Source organism: Scyliorhinus torazame, chromosome 13 (assembly GCF_047496885.1).
Source record: "Scyliorhinus torazame isolate Kashiwa2021f chromosome 13, sScyTor2.1, whole genome shotgun sequence".
Taxonomy (NCBI): Eukaryota; Metazoa; Chordata; class Chondrichthyes; order Carcharhiniformes; family Scyliorhinidae; genus Scyliorhinus; species Scyliorhinus torazame.
This window is the reverse complement of record NC_092719.1, coordinates 169,664,267-169,690,324: the sequence shown is the minus strand read 5'-3', so window position 1 is coordinate 169,690,324 and position 26,058 is coordinate 169,664,267. Positions and strand designations below refer to the sequence as shown.

At 49.6% G+C, this 26,058-nt stretch overlaps 1 protein-coding gene across 2 annotated transcripts in view; it reads left to right on the top strand.

Annotated features, from left to right (window-relative positions):
- The window catches only part of abhd6a (abhydrolase domain containing 6, acylglycerol lipase a), a 184,562-nt gene that overhangs the window by 36,495 nt on the left and 122,009 nt on the right, over positions 1–26,058 (top strand). The window contains exon 1 of one of the 2 annotated variants that reach the window (XM_072472395.1): positions 21,151–21,484. The exons of the other annotated variant lie outside the window; for it this stretch is intronic. The gene's annotated coding sequence lies outside the window, so the exon portion shown is untranslated. Of the gene's footprint in view, positions 1–21,150; positions 21,485–26,058 lie in introns of those variants that run through there. 2 annotated transcript variants of the gene reach the window in all.

The following is a 26,058-nucleotide window of genomic DNA, read 5'->3' as shown; positions in this document are numbered from 1 at the left end:
GCAGGCCGCCGCCGTGCTTCATGGCGGATGCTGCTCGCGGACCTGGCCCGTGAAATAGAACAACAGATTTGGTAGGGCCAACGCTCCCGATTGGCGCTCTCTCTGCAGGAAAGCGCTTTGAATCCTGGGAGTCTTACCCACCCAGACAAAGGCCGAGATTAACATCTCAAGCCTAACGATAAAATATTTACGAGGAAGATCGGGAGACACTGGAACACAAATAAGAACCTTGACAGAAGTTCAATTTGATGGTCTGCACTCTCCCCACCAAGGACAACAGGAGAGCATCCCGCCTCTTCAAATCCCCCTTCACTTCCTCTACCAGACTGGCCAGGTTCAACTTATGCAGCAAGGCCCAGTCATGAACCACCTGAATCCCTAAACACCTAAACCGGGCCCTGGCTAGACTAAACGGCAGCCTCCCCAGACCCTCCTCTTTCCTCAGGGGATTCACTGAGAAGATCTCGCACTTGCTCACATTCAACTTGTACCCTGAGAAGAACCCAAACTTCCTCAACTGCTCCATTACCCTAGAGCAACGATCTAAAACGTATAACAGCAGGTCTTCCACGTAAAGGGACACCTTATCCTTATCCCCCCCCCCCTCTCTATACCCTGCACCCACCTGGGGATCTAAGCACGGTGACCAATGGCTCAATCGTCAGTGCAAACAACATTGGGGACAACGGGTATCCATGCCTTGTTGCCCTATACAACTGGAAGTACCCTGAACTCGGTAGATATGTGCAGCACGGTAGCACAGTGGTTAGCACAACTGCTTCATAACACTAGAATCCCAGGTTTGATTCCCGGCTTGGGTCGCTGTCTGTGTAGAGTCTGCTCGTTCTCCTCTTGTCTGCATGGGTTTCCTCCGGGTGCTCCAGTTTCCTCCCACAGTCCAAAGATGTGGATGTGCAGGGTAGGTGGATTGGCCATGCTAAATTGCCCTTAGTGTCCAAAATTGCCCTTAGTGTTGGGTGAGGTTACTGGGTTATGGGGATAGGGTGGAGGTGTTGACCTTGGGTAGGGTGCTCTTTCCAAGAGCTGGTGCAGACTCGATGGGCCAAATAGCCTCCTTCTGCACTGTAAAATCTATGTAACTCCCTGCACTGGTCTGGACACTAGCCAGGGGGGAGGGGGGTAGGAGGGGGGGGGGGGGCGCGATCCAACAGTCTCACCCAGGAGATATATGTTGTCCCAAACCCAAATCGCCCCAAAGTCTCGAAGAGATACTCCACTCCACATGATCAAATGCCTTCACTGCATCCATGGAGATGATTACCTCCGGAACCTTCCCCAAAGAGCGTGACAGGACCACATTTAAAAGTCTCCTGATGTTGGCTGACAATTGTTGGCCCTTGACTAACCCTGTCTGGTCCTCAGAGATGACCTCCAGCAAGCTCCCCTCCCTCCAGACACGTAGCCAGCACCTTAGCTAATACTTTTGTGTCAGCATTCAACAGTGAGATAGGCCTGTAGGTCCCACACTCCACGGGATCCTTGTCCTTCTTCGGGATCAAAGATTCCACGCCTGCGCCAATGTGGCTGGCAGCTCCCCCCGAGACAGAGATTCATTAAACACTCCCAATAAGTGTGGTGCCAACAAAGCTGCAAACTGTTCATAGAGTTCCACCGGGAAGTCATCCAATCCCAGTGGTGTCTCCGGCCACTCCCTCTTCTCTACCGGGAAGCCCAACCCATCCAAAATCTGCTGCAACCCCAAGTCATCCTCTGGAGGCTCAGATGTGCGTAGCCCCTGGTAGAAAGCCTCAAATGCCCCATTAATCTTATCCGGAGCAGTAACCAGCTCTCCCCACTTGTCCTTTACCTGGGCTACCTCCCGTGCGGCTACCTGCCGCCTCAACTGGTGAGCCAATAACCGACTAGCCTTCTCACTGTGTTCATAAAATGCTCCTCGCGAGCGACGAAGTTGGCTCACCACCTTCCCCATCGATTCAAGTTCAAACTCCATCTGTAGCCTCTTTCTCTCCGCTAATAACTCTGCCATCGAGGACGCGGAGTATTGCCAGCCCACCTCCAAAATGGAGTCAACTGACCTCTGCCTTTCTGCCCTCCCAGATTTATCCCTGTGGGTCGTATATAAAATTATCTCCCCCCTGACCACCGGCTTCAATGTTTCCCAGAACATGCAGGGTGAAACCTCCCCATTCTTGTTAAAACCTACATAGTTCCCGATGGCGGAGGCTGAGGGAGGGGGGGGGGGGGGGGTGGGGGGGGCACGACCGACCTCCAGCCGTATATCCATATAATAGGGCATGGGCTGATATTACAATCAGCAAGTACCTGTAGTGATATTCAGATATCAATATACATGATCAATGTATGTAAATGTAGTACAGTCATTTCAACACTAGATGGCTCACAGTCAGATACTATAAGAACTGATTTCCCGCCTTTTCTAAGTCAGACGATGCAGATGATGGGTGATGTAGATGATGATGACATGATGATCTGATTCAGAACAGTGAACAAGCAAGACATCGAATAGCTAGAGTGAGAGAAGTTAGAGCTAGATTGTTATAATAGTGTATAGTTATGTAGATGTCTGTATTGTACTTTAATTCTTTATTAGTTTAGTATTGAGTAAAAGGACTCACAGTTTGTTATTTTAGTACTCATTAAATAGTTCATCTTTCAACAAGAAGACCAGTGGTCATTTTATCATCCTGGTGGATTCAAGAGTGATATATATATTTTAGATAAGTAATTATTTAAGATATGACAGTACCCAGCCCCCAACACCCCTGAGAGTAACAATTTCCCCACCACAAAAAAAATCTATTCAGGAGTAGACCCAGTGCACATGCAAGAAGAAGGAAAACTCCCCTTCCCTCGGATATCTAAACCTCCAATGATCTACCCCCCTCCACCCCCCCTCGACCTATCCATCCTTGGGTCTAAGACACAATTGAAATCTCCCCCCCCCCCCCACCCCCCCAAGGTCAATTGTTGTGAATTTAGCTTGAAGATGGCCGGCAACACCTTAATAAAGTTCCCGTCATCCCAATTTGTTGCATATATGTTCACTATAACCACTGGAGAACCTGCCAACACCCCACTCACTATCATGTATCCCCCCCCCCCACCCCACAGGTGTGTCAAAATACTGCCTGTAAAGGCCATTCTCCTGTTAATTAGCACCACCACCCCCTCATCTTCACATCAAAATTCAAATGGAACACCTGCCCCACCAACCCTTCCTTGCCTCGTCAGACCCCTATCCCTCAAATGCGTCTCCTGCAAAAAGACTACGGGCCTGATTCACTTTTTGAGACTAAGTGCAGAGAAACCGTGGTGTTTTACGTCAAAACATCGGCGCCTACCCCTCACCGATCCTATGGCCGGTGAGGGGCTAGCAGCCGCGCCGAGTAAAATTCCCGGCTCCCACAATATAATGGCTGGAGAATGGCCGGCCAAGCGTGGACCCAACCTGCCAGATAGTGCCAACCTGGCCACCCCCTGGTCACCCCCAACCAGTACCCCCAGCCCTCGCAGAAGCCCCTCCCCCCCCAGCCAGCAGCACTGCTCCCACCCGACTGTGGCTTTGCTGGACACAGTCCACAGCCGCCATGCCACGGGTTCCTGCACAGCTGAGACCTTACGCCAACGCGGGGTCGGGAACTCGGCCCATCTGGGGAGGAGCATTGGAGGAGGGCTTTCAGGTGATGCGCTAACGTCGTTTCAACGGCATCCGCCGCGCGACGCGATGAGGCCATTTCAGAGGGGGTGGAGGATACGAAACCTGTGTCAAACAGGCACCGCCCCCGATTTTGGCGTCAGAAGAGATTTTCCGCCTGATCGCTGATTACGAAATCCGGGATGGGGAATGATGAATCCCGCTCTACATCTGTCTTCAAATTCTTCAAATGGACAAACACCCAGGGCCTTTCAATTGGACCGTTTAACACCCTCATGTTACACTAACTGGGGGGTATCTCCTTCTAGGATCTACCCCGATTTCAGGCCCACCCAAAAAGGCCACCCTTTCATAAACCCATAAACAAAGAAACCATCATTGCCAGCACTCTACCCTCCCCATCACTCCTGCCCCCCTCGACTTCCCACCCAAAAACTCTCCCCCATCGCCACCTCCCTCCCCCCTTCGAACGACAGATAACCAACCCACCCACCTCCAAAACTCATCTTCTCTCCACCCCACCCCAAATAAAGAAAACCCAACCATTCAGGCTTGTTACCTTGCCTCACAAACAAAACAGAAATTCCCCCCCCCCCCCCCCCCCCCGCAGGTAACCAGCCTCAGCCCTCTCGCCCACTTCGCTCCCGTTAACTAGCAGACCTGCTAGCAGTCTGGCCCGCACTTGGGGAACAAGAAAAAAAACAAGCAAGAAAAAAACAAACTCCCCCTTTTCCCAATCCCGCATTAAATATCGTGCATACTGGGAAGAAAGAACCTGTACCCCCGTCGATGAAACAAACTAACCCCATACTACCATAGGAAAGAAAAACAAAATAGCAAGAACACTGAAACAGGCAGGAAAGGTGAATGTGAACATGTAACATTCAAAAGTCCATAACATCCAACAACAACCTCTCCCAGCCCATTTCTTCCTCACAATGTCATTTGCCCTCTCTGGTGTATTAAAGTAATGGTCTCTGTCCTTGAACTTGACCCACAACTGTGGTGGTATGTATTAGGGGTAATACGGTACACCACGTGTCGACAGGCTATTGGTGGAGGGATGCCAGGTCCTGATAGGATCTGCCACCTACTGGACTCCACCCAGAAATGCCGGGATAAGAACCCAGTTTTTCCCTCCATTTCCCTCAGCAGTTACATTCTGTAACCACGCTGCTGGGGATAAAGTTCTGCTTAATAAAGCCTTCAATTGACATTACCTCAACCTGCCTCGCGTCATATTGACGGTGCTACAACAACCAAGCCAGGTACACCACTCCGGCCTACACCTTACTCTTGTAGAGCGCCGCCAAGGCCTTGTTGAACCCAGCTCGTCATTTTGCCAGTCCTGCCCCAATGTCTTGATGAATTCGAACGGGATGGCCCTCCCATCCACTCTCTTGCCTGGCCATCACCCATTTTAATATCCACTTCTTGTGCAGATACCTATGGAAGCGGAGTATGACTGCTCACAGTCGATCCCCAGATCTCGGCTTCTGTCACAACAGCCGGTGCGGCGGGTCCACCTTGGAAGGGGTCGCCCCTCCCCCAACAACTTTTCGAACATTTTTGCCGTGTACTCTGAGGCATTCATACCTCCAATGTCCTCTGGCAGCCCAACAATCGTCAGGTTCTGGCACCTGGACCGATTCTCCGGGTTATCCACCTTGACCTTCAATACCTTGCCTCCGCCAATAATGCCACTTCTGCCTCCAAAGAGGCAATCCAGTCACTGTGGTCTGTCACCGTCTCTTCCAACTCCCGAATCGTCATGCCCTGCAATTTCAACCGCTGCGCCACCTTATCCAAAGTCATGTGAATGGGCGCCACCGCCACCTCAATCGCTTCGGACAGGTCCTCCACCATCGCCAGTCTTTGCTTCTGGAATTCCACCGCAAGGAATTCCATGATCTTCTCCGCTGTCCATTGGGAGGGCGTCAACGACACGGAGGCAGCACGGTAGCATTGTGGATAGCACAATTGCTTCACAGCTCCAGGGTCCCAGGTTCGATTCCGGCTTGGGTCACTGTCTGTGCAGAGTCTGCACATCCTCCTCGTGTGTGCGTGGGTTTCCTCCGGGTGCTCCGATTTCCTCCCACAGTCCAAAGATGTACAGGTTAGGTGGATTGGCCATGATAAATTGCCCTTAGTGTCCAAAATTGCCCTTAGTGTTGGCTGGGGTTACTGGGTTATGGGGATAGGGTGGAGGTGTTGACCTTGGGTAGGGTGCTCTTTCCAAGAGCCGGTGCAGACTCGATGGGCTGAATGGCCTCCTTCTGCACTGTAAATTCTATGATAATCTATGACGAGACGAGAGTAGAGTATAATCGAGGCTTTATTAAGCAGAGATGTGTAGCCTCCTGCAGCTGCTGCCGAAATGGCTGCAGCTCGGTGAGCACACACATTTATACTCCGCCTACTGGGCGGTGCCAGCAGGCAGGGATCTAGCCCAGTTCCTGTAGTACAGGAGCCTTACCGTATTACATTTTGTATGTGATATATGCAACAGTGGTTACTACCACAGGAGGGCTCCTCCATTTTCTCTTCCCTCTTGCCAGGAGGACCTTCTGAGTCTGATGAGGAGCCATTACGCGACTTCTGTCTCATGTAGTATCCTGTGGACATCCCACACTGGAGGACAAACCAACAAACTTCAATTACTCCATCTATCTTCCCAAAACTGTGTCCGTTCACCAGGCAAAAAAGGCCAAAAACCAAGTCTCCAAGCGGAAACCACCTTGTGTGTGATCACTCACCTCTTGGCTGTCACCGGAAGCACACCTATCTATTCTAATCCTATTTTCCAACACTTGGTGCGTAGCCTTGTCTGCTATGGGGCTGGATTCACCGGTCAGCGACGCTGAAATTGCCTTCGGCGAACGGCTGGAGAATCCAAGTTCCCGACCGAAATGGGGGCGGCGGTGCTTTCGCATGCTCCGCCCCCTCCAAAGTAGCGTACTCGAGGAGTACGCCACGCCATGTATTGACGGCCCCAGGACATTGCCTGAGGCCTGCCCCCTGATGCTCCGCCCCCGACCGACTGAGTTCCTGACGGCGTGGGTCGCGTGTGATCTCATTCGTCTGGAACTCGGCGTGGCGGCTGTGGACTCAGTCTAGCGCTGCCACAGCCAGGGGAGGGCCGATCCACGGGCAGGGAGCACTGTGGTGGGGCGGTCCAGGGCGTGTGAGCCGGCCGAAGGGGGGGGGGACTATTTCGGGTGCCGGGTCCGCGAGAGGCCGCCGCCATGTTGCACGGCGCGGCCGCTGTAGGCCGCCGCTGTGCACATGTGTGGCCACGGACCCGGCAATTCTCCAGGGCTAATTAGCAGCTAGAGCCGGGTGCTCTAGGCTGCCGTCCTGCTGGCCCCAGCAAAATGGGGAATCAGTGGCCATTTTGCACTAGTTTTTCTGGCATAAAACGCCACCATTCCCATAACGGGGTGGGGGCAAAGCCCCAGAATCGGAGAATCCAGCCTATGGTATTTGATGTGCTCATCGAAATGCTTCTTTAATGTTGTGAGGGTTCCCACCTCCAAGACCCTTTCAGACAGAGGCGCACTTGCAATGTAACATACAGCACTGCATTATGGGGCCCAAGTCAATAAGGGCCCCAGATTGAGAGGTGAATGTGGTGTGGGAGCACCAATCAGAAGCTGGTTGCTCTGAATTTGCTGATGGGCTCAATTCGTTTTTAAAAAACATTTTTTATTCCAAACACAGACAGATACAACCAAAAAAAATAACCGGCTGGATTCTCCGCAGCCCCATGCCGAAATCGCGTTTGGCGCGGGGGCGAAGAATCGCCATTCCCGACTGTATCGCGACCGGCACCGCTCTGGCGATTCTCCGGTCCCCGGAGAAGCGCTCGCCCGCGAATCACGCCGCGCGGCTGGGAGGCCATTGGCAGATACTCACTCCGCGGCTGCCCTGGTGAGGGGGCAGGGGGATCCAGCACCGGTAGGCGGCCTTATGGGCAGCCAGGGCAGCGATCCGGTCCGTTGGAGGAGCGAGGGGACGATCGGGGAAACCTTGTTTTTTGGTGATGGTCTGCGCTCGGAGTCCGCCATGGCCACTGGAGGCCGCCGCTGTGCGCATGCACGGACTCGGAACCGGAAGTGCGGGAGCCCATATCCACAGCCATAACTGCCTGAAGCTCCCCAGGTCCCTGCTCGCCCCCTGCAGGTAAGTGAATGTCTCTATATTTTGCAGGAAACTGGGGAGTGAAATGCCAGTGATTTTACGGCGGCGTGGGGACATAGCCCATTTTTGGCGAATCCAGGCCAACATCTCAAAATACACAAACTACACACAGTTTGTACATTTTTTTCCCCTTTCACCCTTAAACCCCACTCCTCTCCACTGGTGACAAACAAGTCTTCACACATTGTCAGAAACGGTCTCCACTGCATGTAAAACCCCTCTTCCGACCCTCTAAGGGTGAACTTTATTTTCTCCAAGCTCAAACACTTGTACAAATCCCCCAGCCATGTTGCAGCCCCTGGTGGCGCTGCCGACCTCCACCTCATTAAAATCTGATCAGAGAGGTGAAGGCAACAACATCGCCACTCCCTTCCCCTCCATCAGCTCCTGCACGTCCGACACTCCAAATATCACCACCAGAGGGCATGGCGCCATCTTGACCCCCATGTTCGTGACAGTCTCGAACCACACCTCCCAAACATCCTCCAGCTATGCACACCCCAAAACATATGAGTGTGATCTGCCCAGCTTCCCCCCCCCCACCGCCCATGCCTCTCACACGCATTCTCCACTACTGGAAAAATCCCACTCACCCGACTCTGTGTCATATGAATCCTGTGTACCTCCTTAAATTGTATAAGGCTCATCCTTGCACAAGAGGAGGCCAAGTATCTAGCTCCATATCCCCCACCCCAACTCGATCCCCAACTCTTCCTCTTACTTCCGCTTTATTCCTTCCAAAAGCATCTTCTCCTTCCCTCCCAGCCAACCGTAGATACCCACGATCTCCCCCCCTCCCCACTCTCCTCCCGCACCCACTCCCCCCCCCCTCCCCCCTCACACTCATCCGGAACAAACAACTTTTCCAACAGTGTATTATCCGGAACTGAGGAAACGGGGGCAACTCCTTTCGTGCAAAATCCCGCCCCTGTAAATACTTAAACTCACTCCCCATCAGCAACTCAAACTTCTCCCGCAGCTCCTCCAGCCCGAAAAGATTAGTCTCGCAGAGCATGTTCCGTATCTGCTCCATCCCTCCCCCCCGCTATCTCCCATACATCGCATCCATCTCTCCAGTAAAAATCTATGGTTCCCACATATAGGCGGCAGTACAGACATATGCCTTAACTTAAAGTGCCTCCTCAACTGGTTCCACATTCTGATCGAGGACACCACCAGTGGACTGCCAGTGCACCTCCCTGGATAAACCGAGAGCGGAGCCATCGCCAAGGCCCTCAAACACATACCCCTGCAAGAGGCCTCCTCCATCTGAACCCACTCCGACCCCCCCCCCCCCTCCCCACCATCACCTTGGTATTTGTCGCCTAATAGTAATGCAACAGGTTTGGAAGCGCCGGCACCCCACCCACCTTGCCCTCTGCAAATAGGCCCTACTATCCTATGGCATCTTGCCAGCCCACACCAACTCACAGATCAATATATGCCCTCTGGAAAAACGGCTAGAGAAGAAATATTGGCAGTGATTGAAAAGTAAATAAAAATCGTTCATTTTCATGGACTGTACCCTCCCCGCCAGCGATATCGGCAGAGCGCCATTAACTCTTCAGGTCTTCATTAACCCCCTTACCAGCCTGGTCAGATTCCCCTTGTGCATAGTTGTCTAGTCATGAGCCACCTTGAATGGCAAGGCCCTGAGGTCCACACTTCTCGCCTGGACATTCACCAGGAAAACCCTAACTTTTTCCCACATTTAATTTATACCCTGAAAATGCCCCTAGTTTCCCCAACAGGTCCATAATTCTCCCCATACAATGGATTCTCAATGTACAATAATAAATTGCCAGCGTACAACAATATCCTGTGCTCTCCACCCCTACGATCCCTTGCCACTCATTTGAAGCCCGTAGTGCAATCACCAGAGGCTCAATGGCCAACACAAACAATAATGGAGACAGTGGGCATCCCTGTTTTGTCCCCTATACTACTTAAAATACCCTGAATTCACCCCATTCGTCCTCACACTTGCCATGGAGGGTGCATGTAGTAACCATACCTGTGCAAAGTATGTGGGCTTGGCTCATTCCTGGGCCTATCAGCAGGCAACACAGAACAACACCGGGCTTTGATTGATGGATTCTCCTTTAGAGAGGGTCAACAGCTTTCCAGACATTGAAAGGTGGTGGAGACTTTGAGCAGTTCAGAAGGATCTCCTGATTGGGGTGAAGTTTCTGAGCTTCCATTGAATGACGCAGCAGCCATGTTTCTGACATTCGGTCTGGCAGGCAGCCTGAGGTAAAGTGACCTCGCCGACCTAACATCGGGGTGCGAGCCTGCAAAGCCTTCAGCAAGGTGAGGAGGAGTCGCTAGCCAACGGGTGTCGAGTGGAGCAACCTCCAGGAAAGGGCTCAAGAGGGTGGGCGGGCAGCCAAACAGCCAAACAACCGAAGAACAGAGGCCAGAAGCAATTGTTGTGGCTCGAGGTCCGGCCACCAGAGTGAGAGGTGAGCAGTCGGGAGGTGCAAGGGCCAGATAAGCACCAATGTCATGGATTTTGGGGAGCAGTGGCCAGTGGGGCAACTCCACCAGAGCCAGATGCCAGAGTTGAGAGTGAGGATGCTAGGTAGCAGCTGGACCGACGAGGACGAGAGAGAAGAGACCAGGCCAGATAGCCAGCAGCAGCAGCCAGTGAGCCACCACTAGCACACCTGCCAACGTAGGTTATCGAAGGGTGCAGCTACAGGGGAGACTCGACCCCAAGGGGCGTGATGTAGGGGCTCCGCAAAGAAGGAGAGTGCAGGGCCCCCAAAAGTGTAAACCCGCCTCTGCTTTCAGGCAATGAGTTTCAGATTCCCACTACCCTCTGGGTGAAAAGGTTTTTCCTCAAACCTCCTCTATATCTCCGACCCCTCATCTTAAATCTATGCCCGCTTGTTATTGACCCCTCTACTGAGGGAAAAAGTTTCTTACTATCTACACATCTCTGCTCAGGAGAGAAAAGGGTTGAATGTGGATGACATACAGAATATCGATTATTTGCTTTTTGCCATACTGGAATGGCTTGTGAATCCTATCTTGATTGGTAGTCGATTCCTCTGGGACCATACAGAGGTGTGTCTGTCATCTGTAGCCAGGGGTCTTTTAGCCACATTTGCTGATCTAACAGAACCATCACACTGGCTCCTGTGTCTAATCCACAGCAATAATAACCACACTTCAAAAGAATTAATTGGTTGCGAAGTGCTTTTGGATGTCTTGCGAATGTGAAAGACACCAACTATAATAATAATACGTTTTATTAGTGCCACAAGTCGGCTTACATTAACACTGCAATGAAGTTACTGTGAAAAGCCCCAAGTCGTCACATTCCGGTGCCTGTTCGGACACACAGATGGAGAATTCAGAATGTCCAAATTACCTAACAGCGCATCTTTTGGAACTTGTGGGAGGAAACCGGAGCACCCGGAGGAAACCCACGCAGCCACGGGGAGAACGTGCTGACTCCGCACAGAGAGTGACCCAAGCTGGGAATCGAACCTGGGACCCTGGCGCTGTGAAGCGATAGTGCTAACCACTGTGCTACTGTGCCGCCCATAACTAACTACAAGTTTGTTCTTTCTATTCTTTAAGAGAGTGTGACAACAATCTCACTGCTCACATTTCTCTCATATTTTCATGTCCCCTGAACATTTGAAGAGTTAAAATCTAATGAAAGTGAAAATAAGAATTATTGGGTCCAATTTGATTATATTAATTAGCAAGCCACACACTGTGCTGTTAAGAGCACTAATGATTTTTCTTTCTGACAACATTTATTTATTTTTTTAAATAATTTTTATTAAAGGTTTTCATAAAATATCAATAACAAAATGAGAAAGAAAAAGAACCCAATAGGGTTAAGTACAAAACACAATCTAAAAAAGCAACCCCTCAAAACCCTCCCCCCCCTGTACCTAAATAATAAATTAACATTAACACCCTGACTTAAGACAACAGGTGTATACACCCCCTCAGACCCTTCCAGTGTAAATAACATAAACAAAATTAAAGTAACCCCCCCCCCCCCCCCCCCACCCCCCGCCCGAGCTGCTGCTGCCATTGACCAATGTCTATCCTGACAACATTTATAACATTGCTATAATCTTCCATCCTCCACGCTACCTATTCTGATAGAATTCAAGAGGACATAGACAGGTTGGTGGAATGGACAGACATGTAGCAGATGAAATTGAATGCAGAGAAGTGCGATGCTCTTGTTTTCTGCGCTCTGAATGACATTGTGTAGCAGCAAGGTTTTAACTTGGATGAGGATGAAAGCACAGGGCATGGATTACCTGTAGCCAATTTTATTGAGGAGAGAAGTGATGAAGGCAATGCAGCAGCAGTAGTAGCAGTTTGTATTGTTGTCCAGGATGCCAGAAAGGCCCTTAATAATGTAACAGCACTAAGATTTCACCAGCAGTAGCCTTGTAAACAACTAATCCTTCACCTCCACCTTGCCTATCCTCCCATTGGGCCCCAATAATTCATAGCTTTTCATTCACCACTAAGATAAATTAAAAAGCAAATTACTAGCTGGTAACCAGGAATGGGAAAGACAGGAATGGGAAAGGCGGGGAAGTGGTTTCAACTAATAATATTTGTGATTCAATTAAAGAACAGAAACTTCACAACAGAACATTTTCACGCCCACCCTTATGCAACCACAAGGCTCTTCTCTTCCTTTTTCAACCCCTCCTACATGATGTGGCCCTTGTGGAAGTAGAGGGAAGGGCAGCTGCTCAATTTCCTGCTCTGACTGCCAAGATGCCCTTGTCCAGTGAGCTCTGGGTTTTGGAACCAATGGGCGTCAACACACTCCTCCCCCTGCTCCAGTGCAGGACTGACCAAGCCGCATGAGGAGCATGTCGGATAACTGATTGGAGAAGGGGCATGCAGAGAAGCAATGGGTGATGAGGACCAGCATAGCACAAATGATTTGAGTGGCGTTTCCACTCCCATGTCCCCTTTTGCTATTAGCCTCTCATGGTCCAACAGCCCTTCACTGCTGGCACTCTGCTAGAGGCCACTTTGTTGGAGATCACTGCGGCCTGATAAAGACAAGGCTAAGATATTTGTCATTCTATTTCGGTCACCAGACATATCAGTATCAGGTGTGCATTGGTAGGTGTCAATACATTAATTTTATTGCCACAGAATTAGTCACCCAAGTAGTACAAGAAGACATTGTTGCAATGTCCTGTGAGATTATCTCATTTATGTTTGAAATGGAATGCACCATTCTCTCTGCAATCTTTATCAGTTGCAAGGCTTGTCAGTATATCACACATTCTCTGCTACTCTTCGATGATTACCCTACTCATCGTGCTTTCCGGGATGGGGCTCGATTCTCCGACCCCCCGCCGGGTCAGAGAATCGCCGGGGGCTGGCGTGAATCCCGCCCCCGCCGTGTCCCGAATTCTCTGCCACCAGAGAATCGACGGGGGCGGGAATCGCGCCGGTCGGCGGGCCCAGCTCCACGATGGGCCGAAGTCCCGCCGCTGTCAACCCTCGCCAGCCGGCGTGGATTGAACCACCTTGTGAACGGTGGGACAAGGCGGTGCGGGTGGGCTCCGGGGTCCTGGGGGGGGGGGGCGCGGGGGGATCTGGCCCCGGGGGGGGGTGCCCCCACGGTGGCCTGGCCCGCGATCGGGGCCCACCGATCGGTGGGCGGGCCTCTGCCGCGGGGGCACTCTTTTTCTTCCGCCTTCACCATGGTCTTCACTATGGCGGAGGCGGAAGAGACCCCCTCCCCTGGCGCTCCCGCGCATGCGTTGCCCAGCGAAGTCCTTTCGGCGCCGGCTGGCATGGTGCCAATAGCCTTTCTTGCCAGCCGGCGGAGCGGAAACCACTACGGTGCAGGCCTAGCCCCTCAAGGTGAGGGCTTGGCCCCTAAAGGTGCAGCCCGATGCCAGAGTGGTTCCCGCCACTCCATTACGCCGGAATCCCCCGCCCCGCCGGGTAGGGGAGAATCCCACCCATAGTATCTGTGTCCAGCTGGACAGAACCTGGAGACGACTCTGTTTTCGACTGGAGGCATACTACTGTTGCCCCTGCAACCAGCACCTGCTCTTGTTTAACTGTGAAGTCTGAATCACCAGATTAAAACTCAAATATTTATTTTTATTCATTTGTGGGATGTGGGTGAAACTGGCACGGCGAGTATTCAATGCCCATTCTTAATTGTTCTTGTTGAGAACCTGGAGACTGTGTTGTCCCCCAGAGTCTTCTGCTCTTGTCCTCCCACATAATGTGTTTGTCAAAGAAGTCTTGCCAAATTTCTGCAGTACTTCTTGTGGCGGTACAAACTGCAACCAATGTGTGCCAATGGTGGAGGGAATGTTTGAAGTGGTATATGGTCTGCCACTCAAGCTAACTGCTTTGTACCACAAGGTACCAATCTTCATGAGTGAAGTTGGAGCCACACTCACACAGGCTAGAGGAGAATATTCCATCACACTCCTGACTTGTTCCTTTTAGATAGCGGATATGCCTTAGGGCATCTGGAAATGAGTTACTCTCCACAGAATTACCAGCCTCTGACCTGATCTTGTAGTTACAGTATTTATGCTGGTGGCCCAGTTACATTTCGATTCAATGGTGATCCCCAGGATGTTAACAGTGGCAGATTTGATGAAAGTAAAGCCATTAAATGTCCAGGCGATGTGATTAGACTTTGCCTGGCCCCAGTAAAGTTTGAATATCTGAGCTGAGCTGGTCCAGGATAAACATGAGTTTGCTGCTGTGCACCCTCAGAACAAATGAGCTTCTGTAGAGAATCATCATCTGCAAGGTCTGTGGGCTCTTACGGCATGTGTGAAGGTCCTGTTGGAGATAAAATATATGAATTAGCACTGGCAAGGTGACAATGTTGTAACTTATCATGTTTCACTCCCTGCTAAGATGAGGTCAGCATGACTGAATGCTATTTGACAACCATGTACGCCAGGTTGAGGGTGAGTATCAGAGAAGGGTAGATTGGAATGTGAAGAACTGCATAGAAATAGAAGTGTTTTTTAAAAATGTTTCCAATTAAGGGGCAATTTAACATGGCCAATGCATCTACCCTGCCCATCTTTGGGTTGTGGGTGTGAGACCCACGCAGACACGGGGAGAATGTGCAAACTCCATACGGACAGTGACCTGGGGTCGGGATCGAACCCAGGTCCTTGGTGGATTGAGGCACCACTTCACCACTGTGCCGCCCTGCATTTGCAACATAGGTAGATGTAAGGAGTAATGCGATGGCAGAGACTTCATAGAATTTACAGAGCAGAAGGAGGCCATTCAGCCCATCGAGTCTGCACCGGCTCTTGGAAAGAGCACCCTACCCAAGGTCAACACCGCCACCCTATCCCCATAACCCAGTAACCCCACCCAACACTAAGGGCAATTTTGGACATTAAGGGCAATTTATCATGTCAATCCACCTAACCCGCACATCTTTGGACTGTGGGAGGAAACCGGAGCACCCGGAGGAAACCCACGCACACACGGGGAGGATGTGCAGACTCCGCACAGACAGTGACCCAAGCCAGAATCGAACCTGGGACCCTGGAGCTGTGAAGCAATTGTGCTATCCACAAGGCTACCATGCTGCCCTAACTTGATAGAGTAAAGGGGGAGGGATGATTCACACAGCAGATGTAATTGAATGTGTAAGTGCATTTACCTTTCCTGAACTGTTTAAGTCACTAAAGCACTTCATGCACTGAATCCATGAGTGTGGTATAATGCTCCCACTGCTGGACTGCTGGGTCATCTCCAGCTGCATATTTTTTGTGGCTACAGCAAGTTTCTTCCCCCATTGTTGGGAAGAGTTTGTCTCTCCAACTCCTGATTGGCCTCAGTAAACCAGCAAGGGATCTGCCATTGAAGCACCCTTTAACTGGCTGAATCCATTCTCACGGTCTGTCTTCTCTTGTCTCTAACTCCCTATGCTTCTAAATTCCATCTTTATATTGACCCTTTAAAAGTCCAGTTGAGTTTGTGCTATGCTGGCCCTCATCACACCCATTGTGAAACAATCAATGACAAACCTGGAAATATATTGATAACGAGGTATTGCTGAAAAAATACACTTTGTCAAAGCTTTTCGCCAAACACTCATCAGGACAATCGCAAGAATACCAATGTCAGGGAAACAACAACTTTATACCATATTAGAAAAGAGTGCTGATTGGTTGGCAAGTGGACTCTGGTAGAAGCATTACCATGGAGAATGATGACTGAAAGTTAACTACCAAGCATTGTTTGAAAATGTAAACCAGGCAGTTTGACTTTGAGGAATGAAGTAGCAAATGGCTGTCACATATTTGTTTAGCTGAAACAGGCACAATGTAAGTACACATTATTTCTGTCTGCAAAGAACAAGGCCCTGTGTATTAATATTTGTTGCCTCCAGCACAGGCAAATGTGCCACACTGCGAAGCTGACTGACAATCTTAAACGTCAACAGTGTAATTTTCAAAAGATTCATCAAAATGTCTTTTTTCAACAATAGTCAAAACAATGAGGCAGTTCCATTAAAATGCCACAAGCAGATGTGCCATATATGTTTCAAGTTTTCCACATTGGATCTACCCTCTCCCAAGTTATTATTGGGGCTGAGCTTAAATTTTGAATAGATAGGCAATCATCCCAAGGAAAATATGGAATTGCTTTATGACATTTAAATTAACACTTAAAACTGCATCAAGTCTTTGCATTTTTCTTGTTTTTAAATTATTTTTCTTCACGTTTTTCACATTTTAACATTTAAAACACATAACATTACAAAGTAAACCCAATTCAAACCCCAAGCCCGCCCCCCCTTATACCCTAACCAACCTCCCCACCTTGCCCCTCCTCTCCACCCTAGCAGTTGATGGTAACTAACTCCTTGAAATGTAGTATAAATAAACCCCATCTCTTATGGAACCCCTCACTCACCCCCCTCAGAACAAATTTAACCTTTTACAAGTACAGCTTGGGCTGGATTTTCCCAAAATGGGGTCATGTCCCCATGCCGGCGTAAAAACGCTGGCATTTCACTCCGAAGACTCCTGAAGAACGTTTGTGCCAATTCAATGCCCTGCAGGGACCCGGAGTAATTCACGCAGCTCTAGCTGCGGATACTGGCCCCGCCCCATGTCTGATCCCCCCGCCCCCCCACCAGAAGAATCCAGCCCAAGATCTCCATTAAATCTCCCAGCAACACCAAGGCACAGGTTGGAGAAACTGACCCCCACCGCAACAGGACCCACCTGCGAGCGATCAACAAGGCAAAGACTAAAACATCTGCCCTGGCTCCCATCTGCATCTCCGGCAAGTCTGACACCCCGAATATGGCCCCCAGGGGACTGGTCTCTAAATCCGCATGCAAAATCGCTGACATGGTGCTGAAAAACAACCTCCAAAATGTCTCCAACTTCGGCAAGACCAGAACATATGTGCGTGATTGGCTGGGGCCCTCCCACACCACTCCCAAATATCGTCCACCCCATCAAACAAATGCCGCATCCTCGACTTCATCACGTGTGCTCTGTGTATTACCTTTAGTTGTATCAAACCCAGCCTCACGCACAACGTTGAGGCATTCATCCTCTGCAGCACCTCACACCACAGCCCCTCCTCCAGTCCCATCCCAGCTCTTCCTCCCACTTGGCCTTAACCAACTCCTGAAAGCCATAACTGTGGATTTTTCTTTAAAAATGTCAAATTGTTATGGTTACTTGCCTGGTAGTACAGAACTGGAATATTGTAGAAAAGAAGGATATACGAGGACTTTTAACGAGGCCAGGGAAGGAGGGACTCTACCCCCGACAATGTCGGAGGCGACGATATCGCTAATTTTGAAGCGGGATAAAGATCCGCTGCAGTGCGGGTCCTATAGACCATTCTCACGATTGAATGTGGACGCCAAATTGCTGGCAAAGGTACTGGCATCGAGGATAGAGGACTGTGTCCCGGGGGTGGTGCACGAAGACCAGACAGGGTTCGTAAAGGGGAGACAACTGAATGTCAACGTGCGACGGCTATTAGGGGTGATAATGATGCCCCCAGTAGAGGGGGAGGCAGAGATAGTGGCGGCAATGGATGCAGAGAAGGCATTTGACAGGGTGGAGTGGGAGTACTTATGGGAGGTGCTAAGGGGGCTTGGGTTCGGGAACGGGTTTATGAGCTGGGTCAAACTCCTTTATGGGGCCCCAACGGCGAGTGTGGTCACGGGTCGGCAAAGATCGGAGTATTTCCGACTATACAGGGGAACAAGACAGGGATGCCCGCTATCTCCATTGCTGTTCGCGTTGGCAATTGAACCACTGGCCATGGCGCTGAGAGACTCCAGGAAATGGAGAGGGGTGATTAGAGGGGGAGAAGAACACCGAGTGTCGCTCTACGCGGATGACCTACTGTTGTATGAGACGGACCCAGTGGGGGGGATGACAGAGGTCATGCAGATATTGAGGGAGTTTGGAGATTTCTCGGGATATAGGCTTAACATGGGGAAGAGTGAACTTTTCGTGATACACCCTGGGGACCAGAGTAGAGGGATAGAAGGCCTGCCTCTAAGGAAAGTGGAAAGAAACTTCCGATACCTGGGGATTCAGATCGCCAGGAGCTGGGGAACTTTGCACAGACTTAATCTGACACGATTGGTAGAACAAATGGAGGAGGATTTCAAAAGGTGGGACATGCAGCCACTGTCGTTGGCGGGCAGAGTGCAGGCAATTAAAATGATGGTCCTCCCGAGGTTCTTATTTGTATTCCAATGTCTCCCTATACTAATCACTAAGGCCTTCTTTAAAAAAATAGACAGGAACATCACGAGCTTCGTGTGGGCAGGGAAAGTCCCAAGGGTAAGGAGGGGGTTCTTACAACGTAGCAGAGACAGAGGAGGATTGGCGCTGCTGGATTTGGGCGACTACTATTGGACCGCCAATGTGGCGATGATCCGTAAATGGATGATGGAGGGAGAGGGAGCGGCGTGGAAAAGACTGGAGAGAAAGTCCTGTAAAGGGACGAGTCTAGAGGCGCTGGTGATGGCGCCGCTACCGCTCTCACCAAAAAAGTTTACCATGAACCCAGTGGTGGCGGCAACATTAAATATTTGGGGATAATGGAGGCGACAGAGAGGTGTGCGGGGAGCCCTGGTGGGGTCCCCAATCAGGAACAACCACAGGTTTGCCCCAGGGAGGATGGAGGATTCCAGAGCTGGCACCAGTTAGGAATTAGGAGGGTGGGAGATTTATTTATAGATGGGACGTTTGCGAGCTTGGGAGCATTGGAGGAAAAGTATAAGCTGCCCCGGGGAAACTTCTTTAGGTATATGCAGGTGAGGGCGTTCACAAGACAATAGGTGAGGGAATTTCCATTGCTCCCGACACAGGGGATCCAGGATAGAATGCTCTCGGGGGTGTGGGTCGGGGAGGGCAAGGTGTCAGAGATATACCGAGAGATGAGAGGAGCTGGTGGGCGAACTAAAAGGAAAGTGGGAAGAAGAGCTCGGGGAGGATATAGAGGAGGGTATGTGGGCTGATGCCCTAAGCAGGGTAAATTCCTCTTCCTCGTGCGCCAGGCTTAGCCTGATTCAATTTAAGGTGCTACATAGAGCACACATAACGGGAGAAAGGTTGAGCAGGTTCTTCGGAGTTGAGGACAAGTGTGGGAGGGGCGGCGGAAGCCCGGCAAACCATGCACATATGTTTTGGTCGTGCCCGGCACTGGAGGGGTACTGGAAGGGAGTGACGGGAGTGATTTCGAAGGTGGTGAAGGTCCGGGTCAAACCAGGCTGGGGGTTAGCTTTATTTGGAGTTGCGGATGAGCCGGGAGTGCAGGAGGCGAAAGAGGCCGATGTTGTGGCCTTTGCGTCCCTAGTAGCCCGGCGTAGGATTTTACTCATGTGGAAGGAAGCGAAACCCCCCGGACTGGAGGCCTGGATAAACGATATGGCAGGGTTCATAAAACTGGAGCAGATGAAGTTTGCGCTGAGAGGATCGGCTCAAGGGTTCACCAGGCGGTGGCAGCCATTCCTCGACTACCTAGGGGAACGTTAGAGGGAAGATAGATGACCAGCAGCAGCAACCCAGGGGGGAGGGGGGAGGGGGGGAGGGGGGAGAAAGTTTTATTTTATGTTAAATGATTAGGTTACCATGTTGGTTAGCTATTTGTTATTAGACTGTGGTTACTATGTTACATGCACTGTTAAATTTTCTTTTTCTTATGTTTGATGTGTAAGGGGAAAAAATTGTGATCGAAAATTTTCAATAAAATATATTTAAAAAGAAAAGAAAAGAGGGATATACAATCAAAGTTTTTCAACTTGCACTCATCAGTTTCTATGGCAACACGTCAACCAGTCAGAGTACACTGACCAACCAATCAGCACATTTTCTCATGTAGTATAAATTGTTGTTTGCTTTGAAATTGGTAATCTTTCATCTGCCAGAATGAGTCCAAGATGAAAAGCATGTCTCGCTTTTCAACATTACAATTGGTAATGTTGGAGATTTCTTCCATTCTCCTTTAACCTGGATTATGTTTTTGGATTGACCGGGGGTAAAGTTCAAATGTTGCAGAGGCACAGGACAGATGGCAGCAGAACAGCTGCCTGTTGTATATAACACCTGCATTTTCATTGACTTGCAATGAAAATAAAATTTGGTAGGTGCGGTTAATAGATGTGGAACTTTATTCCCTCAATTCCATGATAACAATTCTATAACTTGAAACACAATTGAACTTTCTAAAAGTTTGTTCAAACTTTTCAGTTTCTAACTTAATCGCATGTATATGCCCAAACTTTTACTTCAGTTTCCACAAAATGATTAAAAAGTGAATTATAGGCGAAGCTTTTTAACTTCTTGATTTGCTGTCTGTGAGAATTCTTCCATTTGATTGGTTGATCCAGCTGATTGATGACATCACTAGGCAGAGGTTACACAGGTTCTCTCTGGTCCAATAATTCTTTGTGGGTCATTTTTTTTAGGTCAATGGTGACCATTGCCCCTTTGCCACTGGCCACAGAATCCAGGCCATTGCCAAACAATGGGCACCACCCTTTCAGAAACCATCTCTGAAAGCAGTGGGCACTCACTCCATGGGGACTCTCTGTATTAGTGGGGAGGGTGGGGGGGTGCTCCAGTGAAAACGGGGGAGGGTGCTGCATATTGATAAAGATAGTTTTCAAAATTAAGATTTCCACCAGGGGGTCTAAAATACTTTCCCGAACTGAAGTTTGGTTAAAGATGTGTGACTAAAGATGCATGTACCCTGGGATGCGTCAAATTTCAAGGTAGCTTGAAGGGGTTTGCAATGTGTCACTCGCAGCGATGATAATGTCACCCCTGAGCCCGGGCTGATTGACGGCTCTGGGAGTGAATCAGCGCTGGAATGAGGATTAAATCGGAGAGCAGATTCCCCGGGAAGCAGAGAGAAAGAGAGCTGTGCCCAGGGATGGAGCACGGTGCAGGCGGCCACTGCTGTCTCCTGAAGACTCTGCCCGCGGTGCAGCGTTCAATCCGCCGACAACATTAGTTCTGCCCCGGAAGTGTTTTGAAATTGTTGCAAGACATTCTGATCAGGAGGATATTTAACCCAGATTCGGACTCTGGAGCCGGTTTCGCCGCAGTGATCTGAACAGGAGAAGCGGTTAGTGCCTTTCCCCATTACTGACTACCCCGCAATGTTACAGTCTACACCGCACAATGGTTACATAACTGACGACAAAGCGCAATAGTCAGCTCGCTGCCTTTGGCAATGTGCTGCACGGCACACCGATCAGTGTCTTTGCATTTGTGTGTGTATGTGCGGCTCCATCGCACAATTTCAACACCAGGGCTAATTCCTCCCATTGGAATCTGCCAAGGGCAGGCAGGGTGGTGTGTGCATGTGTCCTGATTTCACTGTTCCACTAATGGTTCTTTATGTGTTGACATGATCGTTTCCTGATTGACCTTGCTGGGAGGATCTGGTACGCTCTGCCGGCAACCTGCACCTGTTATCTAGGTCGATGGTATTTACATAGTTTTTGTGCGGGTTTGTTGGATTATTCCAGAGGGATAGCGTTGTTCAATACAATGCAGCCAAGTGCAAAATCCATCCAGGAGTTCGTTCAGATCCACCTGATTTAGAGACACTGCTTTGACCAGGTCCCATTGCTGTCCCCTATAACCGCATCAGTCAGCTCGCAGTCATTTCTGTGAGAAGTGTTGGCTGCATCTTAGTAAATTGGCCTGCGCCGAATTCGAGGAGTGCGGAATGTTGGGCTTCATAAGAATTTGGAACGAAAGTCTGCACTTATTCTGCAGATCCTGTTGCCAGGCTTTTTGAGTTTTTCCTGGACCGTGGAAGGCTGTGGTTCCAGTTCCCACTTTTTTGCTTCTGTTTTTCTTTCCTCCTTAGAGACTCCTCATTAATAGGTCAGATAAAGGAAAACCAATCGACGAACTGTCCTTGAATTTACTCAAGACATTTGATTAGTTTTGACACCAAAGGTTAATATGTATGATAAGGGCTCATGGAGTTGGCAGTAATCTATTAGCATAAGGTGGAGACACTTCCTTAGTTTAGACAACACTAGCAATGCTGGGGGGGGGGGGGGGTGGCTGACGCTTGGGTAGCTCACCATCTCCATACGATTCACACAGGCCTCTACCCTAGAGGACACTCCAGCTTCATGGTTTACCTTGGTACGGCAGGCAAAGAAACAGTTACTGGCTATCAGCTCTCACTTTATTGGTGTAGAGCACAAACACCAGGAAATACTCGCAGCAGTGGGAAAGGTCATCGTGTCTCGTTGGATAGTTACAGCCTTTATCAAGCTGGGCAGCCTCCATTCAGTTAGGTGTGGTCCTGTCATAGTGTGCTTGCTTCAATGGGTGATTGGAGCTCAGAGAGTCTTCTCTCCTCAGGTGGGTTGTTAGTCAATGCACCAGGCAAGACAAAAATAAAAAGTCATTCACACCCCAATATGTAAAAGCAAATTACTGCGGATGCTGGAATCTGAAACCAAAGAGAAAATGCTGGGAATTCTCAGCAGGTCTGTAAGCAGCTGTAGGGCGGGAAAAGAGCTAACGTTTCGAGTTCAGATGACTCTTTGTCAAAGCTCATTCACAGTCCAAGCTGGAATGGAAGAGTTATGAAACCTGGCCTTACTGATGACCTTCTCATAGAATCATAGAATTCCTACAGTGCAGAAAGAGGCCATTCGGCCCATTGGGTCTACACCAACTCTCTGAAAGTGCATCCTACCGAGGCCCACTACCCCCCCCCCCGCCCAATCCCCGTAATCCCACCTAACCTGCACATCTTTGGACTGTGGGAAGAAACCGGAGCACCCGGAGGAAACCCACAAAGACATGGAGAGACCTAAAAACTCCACACAGGCAGTCACCCAAGACTGGAACTGAACTCGATCCCGAGTGCTGAGGCAGCAGTGCTAACCACTGTGCCACCATGCTGCCCCTAAAGGTTGATGACACATGCAAGAGAGCTGAGAACGACAAGATGATCTCATAAGGCTCAGTGTAGATGATGCTGCACTGCAAGAAACAAGACGCCATCAAAGCGTGTCCCTTAAAGAGAAATACTACACATTCTTCTGGCAGGGGAAACACGAGAGGCAACACATGAGCATGAAATGGGTTTTTCAGTGAAAAGACTCTACCGCGATGGTTGAATCCCCCCTCCCCCAACAGAAGGCTCAGAGAGAGACTTCTTACACTTGACCAGTCAACAAGTGCAGGTCCAGTTAAACCCATATGAATCTATGCCCTGACGCTCACCCTCACTCCAGATGTCAAAGACCAATTCTTTCCAGCACCAAGGAGCTGTAGCTTCTAGGTGCTTCGACACAAGGCTGTGTACCGATTACACAGCTTGGCAATGTACAAAGGGTATCGGATAATCAGCAAGGTGAACAGAAATGGACAGAAATTGCTGGAGCAGCTATGATGTTTTCATGAACTCTGGGTAACAAACAGCTGCTTCCAACCCAAGCCACGTCACAAGGTGTCCTGACGACATCTAAGATAACACCACTGGCATAATAATAATAATAATTATTATTATTGTCACAAGTAGGCATACATTAACACTGCAATGAAGTTACTGTGAAAATCCCCTAGTCGCCACACTCCGGCGCCTATTCGGGTACAGTGAGGGAGAATGCAGAATGTCCAAATTATCTAACAAGTAAGTCTTTCGGGACTTGTGGGAGGAAACCAGAGTACCCGGAGGAAACCCACGCAGACACGGGGAGAATGTGCAGACTCCACACAGGCAGTGACCCAAGCGGGAATCGAACCTGCCGCTGTGAAGCAACAGTGCTAACCACTGTGCTGCCAGATCTCCACATCACCAGATGTACCACCCTCAACAGTATCCTCATCACTTGTAGCTATCACAGTGCTGACTGTGGCACTGACCACACCCTGGGTGTGGAGCAAGATTAGGCTTCAACGAAGGAAACTATACCACTCCAAGAAGAAAGGACATCCCCTGATCAACACTTACCATTCCACTGTTTCAGAAAGGACCCCGGAGTTCCTCAGCACCCTCCATCAGGTTTTTTCAGGCAGCAAATCTCCAAACTGAAGTACAGTGTCAAAGTGGGATCATCTGCACAACACCATCTACAACTCTGCACTTACTGCGTACATGAAAAGAGATCAGAGAGATGCCGAGACGAAAGCAAATACTGTGACTACTGGAAATAAAAAACAGAAAATGCTGGAAGAACTCAGGTAACATCTGTGGAGAGACAAACAGTTAACATTTCGAATCCAGTATGACTCTTCTGAGTTTTCCCAGCACTTTCTGTTTTTATTTCGGAGAGATGGTGACTGAAATGGAGTCAGTTACTGAAACCAAGAGGACAGCATTCATGAACTACAAGCAAGTCCTCAACAAACAAAAATCTTGATGCTCCCAGAGTTGCCAGAATGAAGTAGCAAAACACTGCTCAGCACTGCGCCATTCAATACTGGTTGAAACTCTGCAATAGCATACAATCAGCTTCTGAATTGGGGATGTTAGAGAAATGTATGAAGGAATCAAGAAAGCCACAGGCCCAGCAGCAACCAAAACAGCCCCCCTGAAGACCAAGAGAGGAACGATCATTGCAAAACCTAGCAAGCTGAGTGAAAGGTGGCTGGAGCAGTACCTTGAACTCTACTCAAGGGGGAACATTGAGGCGGAGTAAGCTCTCAGTGTCATTCCAGACTTTCTTGTCATGAAGGAGCTGGACAGTGAGTCCACCATAGTAGAGCTCAACAAGTCCATTGACCATCTTACCAATGGTAAAATCCCAGGAAATGATGGCATCCACCTGAAATTATCAAAAGCAGAAAGCTGCTGCAGCACCTCCATGAATGTTTGAATCTCTGCTGGACTGAAATGGTGCTTTAATGCATGCATGATGTAAAAATAGTAATCTTGCACACAAACAAAGTTACTGCAGAAATTACCAAGGCATCACCTTGTTAATAATAATAATAGCTTATTGTCATAAGTAGTCGTCAATGAAAAGCCCCTAGTCGCCACATTCCGGCGCCTGTTCGGGGAGGCTGGTACGGGAATTGAACCCGCGCTGCTGCCTTGTTCTGCATTACAAGTCAGCTATTTAGCCCAGCGTGCTAAACCAGCCTCTTAAGTATTGTGGGGTGTTGGTGTGACCAGATTGCAGACACTGGGATCATAAATCTACCCTGGGTGCCAGTGCGGCTTCAGCGCCTGCAGATCGACAGTTGATATGATGTTCTAACTTTGTCAGTTACAAGAGAAGGGCCGTGAACAGAGCAGACCATGATGTATTGCCTTCATTGACCTCGCCAAGGCCTTAACATTGTTAGCAGAGGAGACTCTTCAAACTGCTGTGGAAAATAGGCTGCCCACCTGGACTCCTGGGGTCATTTCTTCTTTTGACGAGAACATGCACAGATTCATCAGTTACAATGGAGCATCATCGGACGCTTTCAAGATCAGCATCGGGGTAAAGCAGGGCTGCACCCTGACGCCAACCGTTTGGCATATTTTCCTCCGTGCTGCTGTTGTATATTTTCAGTGATTCAAGTAAGGTGTCTACCTGCATGCCAGATACAGTGGCAAGCTGTTTAACTTGGCAAGACTGTGCCCCAAGACGGAATTGCTCAGTGTCCCAGTCCGTAAGTTGCAGTTTACTGATGATGCTGCGCTGTTTCCCATACTGAAGTCCACTTGCAACA